This window comes from Cupressus sempervirens, chromosome 7 (genome assembly GCF_028749045.1).
Source record: "Cupressus sempervirens isolate cs-2001-9-10 chromosome 7, ASM2874904v1, whole genome shotgun sequence".
Lineage (NCBI taxonomy): Eukaryota > Viridiplantae > Streptophyta > Pinopsida > Cupressales > Cupressaceae > Cupressus > Cupressus sempervirens.
In genome coordinates, this window is record NC_143124.1 from 308298323 (window position 1) to 308308867 (window position 10545).

Consider the following 10545-nt stretch of genomic DNA (forward strand, 5'->3'; position numbering starts at 1 on the left):
CTTAATCAAAATCAAATGATAATATTTTTTAATAATATTCTAGATATAAGTAGTAGATTCATGCCTAGATGTGACACATATTTTTGGGTTTTTTAATTCTAAATAAATAATTAATAATTAATTTTTGACTTTAGTATTTTCAGAATAAAAAAACTCTCATGTCTGACCACCTTAACTAATTCAAAACTCTACAAAATTCAAATTTTAATTTTTTTTCCTTATAGTAGAAGAAACATAGAATGTGATGCATCGTTTGGATTTTAAAAAGGTTGTACCATTTGAAAGTTATAGTTGTTTTTCAAGTAGTGTGTCAATCAACACTTTATATGTAACTCCATTAGAAAATAAGTAATAATTACTTACTAAACTTATAATTTGACAAAACCTACATTTATGGAAAGATAAGAACATTCTTAAGAAACCATTTTCATTACATCAAATTTTGGTGAAAAAAAAGTCATCAGCTACATGTTTGAAGTAAAAATCACATAAAACTAGGGCAAAAGCCCATTTTTAGGATTTTTTAATGTTGACCATATAGGTTTGGATCAAAAGATATAGTATACCTTATAAAGATATTAATTGTTTTCATTTACTATCAGGGTGGGTGGGAAAAAAATTGGAATAGATTTTGAAATGGTTTGAGATATTTTAGAACTACAAATTTTTCAGATCGCCACTTTTTGGCACACCATGATCCTGCACACACCCCATACAAAATTTGAACAAATATAGGGTTGGATAGATGGAGTCAGACCAAGGGAAATAGAAATTTCTATTTCAAAATAATTTATGTAGGGTTGTGCATGTGCTTCACACTACAAGTTCCTAAAATCAGTTGTTAAGATCTTTGGTTTCATCTAGCAAATTTTTTCTAACCATAGAATGCCTCTTGTTCAAAAGAATTACTCTAACATCTCTTATATGAGAATTGACATAGTTGCAATAGAATTTAAAGAAAGTATTTCATTTTGTAATTTTTGTATGTGGCAACAACATCATTAAACTCCTTTTTTGTACTATCTTTCTTCTTGATTTTAGAGCCACCATTTGTGTGAGAAGATATATCTAAAGAGTTGGAACCTTTATTATCAAGTTCCTCACATTCCTTATCAACATTATTATCTTCTACATTTGTAGGCACTGAAGAATAAAACATTTTTTCTTCAGATAGACTGAAGCATTTCTTTATCATATTATCATCAATTTTGTTACTAATATTTTCTTTGATATTATATTTGGTTTTTGTTGTTATATCAAGATACTCTTTCAAAAAGGAATCCATCACATCTTCAGCCTTGGCAAAAGCAAATCAGCATTTTTTTTTATACCATTAATTTTAGCATTCCTTCATGCATTTGCAATAGCAAGGGCAATCATTTGAATTTCTACAACCATGTCAGCATAGCAAGCAAGTGTCAAACCATTTATGATGGAGATGTTGTTACTGCTGCAACTGCAAGTTTTTGAGCCATTCTCTTGATTTCACTTGACTTTAACACCTCAACACCTACTAAGAAAATTCTTACAATAAAGGGTTGTTCATTGTTTGAGTTAGAAACTTGGATAGGGCTCATCCATCTTGAACACTAAAAGGTTGCCAAAAACCTCTATTTTGATACTTGTTCTAAACTAGTAATGTAGAAGACTACACATAGTTTTGAATGATTGATGCAAATTTGCAAGTGATCAGTGACACTTTAGGGTAGTTTATAGGTTCTTCAACAACTTTATAACATAAAATTTCTTTTAATTTAGTTTCTATTGTAGGGAAAATATGCAAGAGGGGTCACAACATCACAAACACTCCTTGTCTTCATAATAGATCCATTATTCACCAAATTTTGGTTGTCTATTGTATTCCCAACACCAACTTCCTTAGTCTCTAGTATTTAAGAGTCTTACATATCAGAATCTTCCATATGTTGGTGATTTCTCTCTCCTATGATTACTTGTTTATCTTGTTGCTTCTCCCATGGGCATGGAAGAATATTTTCCACCTTTCTTTGTTGTTTATTTATAATATGCCAATTCATTTTCTTTATAGCTTACATGGCATGCTCTTCACAGGAGAATGTAGTGAACCCAATAGCTGCACCATTTTTATTATTAACATTTAAATATGGTAGTTCTAGACCATCAAGAAGCCTCTTGAATCTCTAGCAAACCATCCTTTTGAGAGATTAATGATGCACTTACTCAAGGACACTGTTATGCTCTCTATAACCTCAAATAAACCTTCAGGGATTGAGATCGAGCTCTTTTTCTCTCTTTAACTTTTTGGACCATTCAGAGGTGGGGTCCCATGAATTATCTCCTTGTCACCATTATTTTTCTTCACAGCATGGCATTCTTCAAAGTCATAGTTTGGAGTAGGTTCAAGCTTAGGGATTTGTTCATAAATATGATTTAGGGTTCTAGGGATAAATGCATAATAAGAATTTTTAGTTTTAGGGTTTAGTCCAGAATTAGGATTTTTGGTTTGAGGGCTTTATTGCTATCTTTTGAATACCACCTTCTGTGTTTGATTTTGCAGTAGGGTTTTGTTCAGCGGTTTCTTATGTCAAGCTTTTGGCATAAACTAAACTAGTGGACCAACTTCTAAGATTATTATTTGTTCCTACCTATAGCCTAGTGGCAGTGACAATTAATTTTTAAAACTAGAACTAGTTTGTTTCTAAAGTTCAATAATCATATTTTTTTAATTAATTTTAAATTGACAATTTCTAATTTTTTATTTTCTAGAAATTATTTCTTTCACCAAAGCAAAATAAAAGAAAAATGAGTTCTGGAAAGTTATTTTAAAATTGTAAAAGAAATATCAAAAATTTTAAACATTTCAACTACCGAAAGCATGGTGATTGTGTGGAAACATCTAGCAGTTGTTTCTGATATGGTGTGCTACTATGGAGGTGTTGTTATGGATGTTGTGTTTCTATGGAGGTGTTGTTATGGATGTTGACAATAGCATCAAACAATGTGCTTTCCCAGAAGAAATCCTAAACCTATAGTCACCCTATACTTATCCATGCAATCACACCATACTTATCTAGGCTTGAAACAAAATTTGGGCAGAAATAGTATGTGTACACCTTGAACAACCAAACAAATTGTCCAACAACCACTAGTTATGTCCCAAGAACACTACTACCCTTGTTGTATTTTAGCAATGCAATTTATGGCACCAATCTCTTCTGAATGATTTCCCGATAGCAGTAAGTTGCAACACAAACCTAATGCCCTAGCCTTTCTATACAACATGACTTTTCCATTGCATTCAACAAATTTGAATCCTAGTGGATCTAAAAAAATGGCTACTAGGAAGAGGAACATCTAAGCAATTGCATTACCACATGGACATAAGATTTTACTAAATCTAATAGCCCCAAAGCATAGCTTTGAAAGCATTAAGAGGAAAAAAATAAAAATTTGTTTCTTGACTTTTCCAAATGCAAATTGAAGGAATCAATCAATAGTCATATTTCTTTACACACTCTAGCAGTTCAAGCTGTTAAATTGTAAGAATCAAATAATAGACTTGTTCCTAAAGTAGCTAGACATATACAAAGATGATCTGTTGTTCCTAAGCCTTTGACCTACCCGTGAATTTGGCTAATAGAATTGTGTTCCATTGAAAAGCCAAATATAATCAAAGTTACTTCTGGAAAAAGTTATTTACTATGCTTTGATGCAGTGCAAGCATGACATTAACACTCTAGATCATTCATGCACATAATTGATAGCCTATGCATATATTCAAAGAAATGAAAGAAAATGTTCAAAATATGAACTCTCTATTCCACTTCCAACCAAATCCATCCACTTTCTGAGTACTACTAATCCTTTTTCTAGGAACTTATGAACTAGATGCATTGAAAGTTGCAAGTATAACATTAAACATAGTAGTTGTAACATCATCTACAACAACCTTTTCTCAAAGAGCTCGTACAACTACATAAAAGAGCTCCTACAACTGCATATGACTCATACAACTGTACAACATGCAAAATAAGGCAGCCTGCAATATACCAAATAAATACATTTTCTTCGTGGGCTCCCTCAATACATTTCTAAACACTAGTGCCACCTGTCATTTGGACTACCACCTGTCATCTCGACTGGCTTGAACAATGACCCTCTGCAGCTCCCAACACCTGTACCATTTCCTAAAAATTATTATTACTTTTATTTTTATTACATTTTCTAGGCAGTATTGAGAAAAGACATTTATGAACATAAACTCTCTTGTAGAAAATGCTATGAATTTTTTTCAATATAGAAATGATTTTTTAAAATATTTATATTAATTTTTTTTATCTCATATTTTATATTAAAATTTGGGTATATTATATCTTAATCTTCTACAAAGTTAATAAAAATAAATGTAAGATATTTGCCAATTACATTATATACCATATGTATATAAAAATTATTAAAAATTATTATATTGTACATCATATAGTTTTAAAAAAATTTACATGAATTATTAGAAATTTATTAATTCAAATTATTTTTAGTCTTAAAATGTTGATATCTTGAGTTAAGAAATTTTTATTGATTAGTAATGGGCTGATATATATGGTTTAATATCTTGAGTTAAGAAATTTTCATTGATTAGAAATAGGTTAATATCTATGGAATACTAGATTTTTCAAGATCATATTCACTGCAAACATTAACATAATGATAAATGTATAGATATTCAAAAAATACGTTGAAACATTAGTATGGATATCTTAAATTTCATTTTATAAATATTAGAAATTTTATTTTAAATTTATTGTTCAAAAAATTGTTTTTGGATCTTATTAAAAGTTTATTTGTTTAATTTGTGGTAAAAATGTGACACAATCAATTATACTTGGCTTCGAAGAATTTGCTCCAAAATGCTAGTAAAATTGTGAGAATTTATAGAAATTGAAGTACCTTCGCAGAACTAGACTCTTTTTTGACAAATATAGGAAAAATGATACAAACAACTATTCCTCTCCCCAACCCTTGTTAGCTCGCCCAAATCCCTTGTTTGTGTTGTATTGTGTTTTCCCTTCATGCATTTATGAGAATTTAATTATAAATTTATTTTTTTGAAGCTTCACCATCCGTGACTAAATTTATCTCATAGAAGATGGATTACTTCAATAACAAGTCTCACAGAATAACTTGTATTTTTATAAAATGTCTAAGAAATAAAGTCTATTGATACTTAGTTTTTTCACTTTTAGAAAGATTGAAATCCTATAATTTCTATTTTCAACTAATGTATTAGCCCTAGTATTATATATGTCTTCTCTTTGGAAAAATAAATAGTTAGAATTATGTTGTTTTAATTAAAACAAATATTGTCAATTTATAATTTCTTAAATAATATGCTATATTAAAAAATAATTATTCTATAGAATTCAAATATGTGGAAGATGTAGGTAAATATAAACAAGTGAATTTTGAAAGTGAGATCTAAAGTATAAAAGAAGAAAAATACAAAAGAAGACATGTGAACAAGTTTGTCAATAATAGTGATATTGAAATTTGAATAAAATGTGATGGAGGAATGCATACATACTATGATCTAGTATATTAGAAAATTACTCTGATTTACAATAAGCATTTCTAGAGAAATGTTAATTATATGGTCGAATTTTCTTAAGTTTTATTATTAGTGGTATAAAATGTATCCCTATATAATTTCATAATTATTTTGTTCTCATTTTAGTGGGTTTCTTACATGAACTTGATTCTTGACTAAATATACTCGTTCCTTGCTGAAACTTTTGAATGTCTGGCAATATGTTAAGCTCACTTACCTTGGTTTTTGGTAGAAATGTAGGAATATGATATGAGGTTCCATAGACCTCTTGGATTATGTTGCTAGAAGCTAGAGTCTATCATTTCAAACCGTGAATTGAATATTTAATGGTTGATTAATAATGAGAAGAAAAAATATCTCTATTGTTGGCTTTCATATAAATCTAAACATTAAACATGTGAACTTTTGTTTAAATAAAATGTTGGAACCACAAATGGAACAAATGTTATGTTGTCATTGATGTCAAACCTTATTGGTGAGATAGTTACTACATGAGGAGAGTTTTATATCAATATGATTGATGAAGAGGATTTGAGAAGAAAAGATAACAAGAGAACACGGTGGAAAGGTTGAGTAATGTGAGCTTACAATGGGCACTTGATCAGTTGGAGTTGAACGAGACAATGTGTTGTTTAATCATAACATTAAGTGAACAAGATAATTGTGTTAAATCTTGGAAGAGATGATCAATAAAGAACAAATAGTTTTCACCTTAACCAATCTTCAAAGCTAACTTAGATTATGGAACTTATAGTTAAAGTTGATCTATGCTAGTATCGACTGATAAAATAGTAGAAGCTAAGAAAATTTATTATCTACCGAGCACCATTAAATGGACCAAGTGAAGAAAGTGTAAGTGAAGTAAGTTATTATAGTGCTGAATAAGTTATCTAGTAATGATAGAGGTTGAGGAATATAGTGTTGGTCAAGTGACAACATTTTACAGTTTGTGAAGGAATCTCATTTCCTATCCAACATAGTTGAATTCTTGAAATATGGAAAACATGTTGAAGATAAGAATTGATGAGATGGAATGTTTAATACAAGGAAAACCAGGTTTGAGCATTTCCGTGCATGGATTAAAAGATAAATTTGGAGAAGTTTCTAGAAGAATGAGGAGGAAATGAAAATATGGAAGGAATCAATGAATCTGACCTAACACTAGGATGAACAAGGATGTTTAAGCCAAAAAAGATCCAAGCTACCTATCTAAGGAAGGATAAAGTCTAACATAATAGAGTTTGGAGAATTTTTTGGTTTTGTTGATTAGAAAATTTGAGAAAAAGGATGAACATTGAAGAGTTGAGATGAAGAGTTATTTCTTGAAGGGTTTCCAAGAAAATTAGTGATGAAGATTGTTGGTGTTTGAAAACGCTCAAGGGTTTTCAATTATTCCACTAAGAAATTGACATATCTAGGGGCAACTAACTCCCATTTTCAACATGCCATTTCTGACAATAGGCGAACTATAAGGCATGACCCTTCTTCTACTTCAAGCTCTCCTAAACCTAGGTAGTTAGACCTTACATTCAAATGATACCATACCACTGCAAAAACATATCCCTGAATCTATTAAGCAGATTTTACCCTTATTTTTCCTAATGACTCATGAAATGACATAAATCTACAGTAGCCAAATGCAAAGCTATGAATCTCATAAGCTGAGTGAGGGTTAAACTGTTCTAGCTCTTCAACATAAAATGTAAAGATGATTTGAATTTGATTTTTGATTTTATGTGGGTGGGGAAAGGGGATGAAAACCAAGTATAGAAAACAAACTAATGATCCTGTAGCTGATCAGTGCCTGATCCATTAGGCAATTCATGAATCTCCCTCATGCATTTTGGATATCTGATACGTATTCATATATTCAGATATATGACCTGTCCATTCACCTTGTAAATAGACATCAATGTTCAACTAAATCTCATTCTTACTTGATATCCCCCTCAATAAACCTGCAACCCTGTTAAATCTCTAAAGCATTTACATAATTCCTTGAATTACAAGCAACAATGAAACAACATACAACCTTAAGGGACTGTACTTATGATCTTTGCTCTTTGTTCAAAGACCATAAAACATCACAGCTCAACTGAGAAAGGAGACAAGATTCAAACTGAAACTAAACACTTGATGTTCCTTGTATTGATTTCCTTGAAATAATACATAAAAAATGCATGAAATTGACTCATAAAGAACCCAATAAACTAGACTATACAATGAGCAAATGCTATCATACAAGAGAGAAAATGGCGGGAATGAGAAATTGATAGGATGGGAAGGGGGTATCACAGCCAAAGAAAAAGCTTCATGGTCTGGAACAAGCACATCCCAGATCTTTCATTCAGACTTCATCAATTCCAAGGCCAGTTCTGCTAAATATCTTCATTCCAGAGAAAACTTTCCAAAATTCCAACCCCTACCAAAAGAGAAGAAGAAAGCATAAATAGAAAGGAAACAAAACTCGGATTGAATTTGCAATTGACAAGTGTCCCCTTTGAATTCCTTCCTAAGAAGCTGAAAAAGCCTCTCTCTACCTTCTCTCTGTAACTAAAAATCAAATCCCAATCATTCTGGCTCTACAAGGCATAAAGTATCTCAAATATTTGGATTGGAAGAAATAACTGATTTCTGATGTTGAAATTGAATGCATGGTAAAAAGTGAAAATCAGTTATATGACCTCAAAAGGAAAAATAAACTTTTCAGATTATTTCTTTTCCATTTCCAGGATTCAACAAGCCTTCAAATCTGCCCTCTAACAAACTCTGATGATCAACAATCAAATTTGCCTGTTCTGCTACCAATGCCCTGGAAATCACAAACTGACCTATAGATGGAACTGGTGAACACCTGTACACAATCTGACTTCATATTTGGAAAGTTCGGACTCTCCCAGTTCTGGTGGTATATTGAAGTGCCCAATTTGGTTTAAAAATGCCCCTAATATGGCCTTCTAAAGTTTAGGGCTCCATTTATGGCTCCATGGCATTATTTCACAAATATCTAAATTTTTATAAAGTTTGGACTGTATCAAAGTTTCAAACTTTATTTAAAACCTGATAGGAAGATATTCAAAATATTTAATTTTTTACCCTTATCTTCAATTTCGAGTCAACTCTATTTGACCACTGGTGACACGTGGTGCATTCTAATTGGTTCGATCCTACACAGTGAGTGCCATGTGGCATCCCTTGATTCATCCACCTTGCCACCGTGTCAGCAACACATGTCATCTTCTCGCAATGTCGCCATGCTATCTTCCCTGCAACTTTCCTTTGGCGATGTAGTGACATCCATTGGATCTGCCATGTGGCGCGATCTGGTGCATCCTTGCAAACTAATTGCCACATCATCCTGCCTCAAAATTCATGCCATGTGGCACCTTGTAGTTGGTCAAGAACTCCACATCACCACCGCATCATCCCCGCCACATTAGCGTTGCTACCTCGCTATGGCTAACTAGTGAGCATCTTCGCATGGTGAGATAGTGAGGATCATCGGATCATCCACGTGGCGTCGGATCATCCACGTGGCGCCATCTCATAGCTCGGACTCCACATCAGCATCTCAATCACTACACATCATCTGATTGAAACTTTTTATTCAACGGTTCACTAACTGCAACTACACGCAAGACCCACAAGCTTATTCGACTTTTGCCAGATTTTAGAAGTTTTCCAGCAACTTGCTACCTCCCTAGCTGGAAAACCCAAGGTTTCCCGGCTAGCGAAGTAGCGACTGCCGGATTTTGGGTTTTCCGGTTGCTTGGTTGAAATTCTGCTGACGTCACAATCTTTATGTGCTTATCCATTCAAAAGGTTACTTTTCGATAACCGCCCACAGACCCACCTACGCGCTACATGACTTTCAAAAGGCGCTGGTCCTTTGTACATCACGCATGTTGTGTAAGATTATATTTGAAATATCAAAAAGCATGCCATATCCCCAATGTGGGACTAAAACCTATAACCTAGCTCTGCTCTTTTTTGACGCCTCCCCATTCAACCAGCGGCTCCTTGCTTTTTGATTGGTTCACGCATTCCTCCTACATGCACACGGGTTTATCTGCCAGCTTCCATCTTTAAATCACCCTGCCTCTTCCTTAGCCGCGAGCTCTACAAATTCTCTTTGGGCGTGGTCTTCTATCTTTTAAGACTGGCTTATATCTTCTTTTCAAGCCATATCGCTGCTATGGTCTTCTTGCTTGGTCGTGTTTGCAATCTTTTGTTGCTTGTATACTGCTTCACAGGCAATCTTCCTCAGCACTTTGAAATAAACGTGCTTACCCTTTTCTTTGCCCATTCTTCATAGATGGGTGGCCCTTGCTTTGATCTACGTGTTGCTCCTTTGCTATGTTGCGCTTGGTGGGAACTCCTTCAAATGGTGCTTCCAACTATGCTCACTTCCTGCTTGGCGTGAAGCTACTGCTATTAACGTGGATTTCCTCTTCTTTGAAGGCGTGACTCTTCTTTTTGCTAACACTGGCAGCTTGTTCTCCTGCCGTGTTCTGCTTGCTACAGGCTATATACAAATGGCGTGATCTTTATTATTGATCAATGGCTTTTTTGCTTCTTAGATTTGAATCTTTATGCCGTGGATGTCTTCTATCACCGGCAGCTTCATCCTTCCTTAGCGTGGTCTTCATTTCTTGCAACAGATTTTTCTTTTTATCTGTATGGTTGTGCTGATTGGGGCTCTCCTCTTAACAAGCCTGCGGTCTTTGTTCTTTGACCTGCATTTTTTCGTATATGTGGAAGCCCTTTTTTAACATGCTCCATCCTGTCGTATGGGCGCCTCTCTTAGCCGGCTGCATGCTTTGGCTTTTCTCGCCCCCTGCTGTACACAATTGATTATATTTGCCTTTCTCATAGTAAATATTTAACTTGCAAACTTTGGAAACCTACCTCCTTTACTGGCAAGCGCCTTTAGCTCCAAACAACCTTGCAACTACAGGTGA

At 33.5% G+C, this 10545-nt stretch overlaps 1 pseudogene; it reads right to left on the reverse strand.

Annotated features, from left to right (window-relative positions):
• Nucleotides 1-1754: 1754 nt before the first annotated feature.
• Nucleotides 1755-10233, reverse strand: LOC149546643 (uncharacterized; annotated as a pseudogene).
• Nucleotides 10234-10545: the final 312 nt, after the last annotated feature.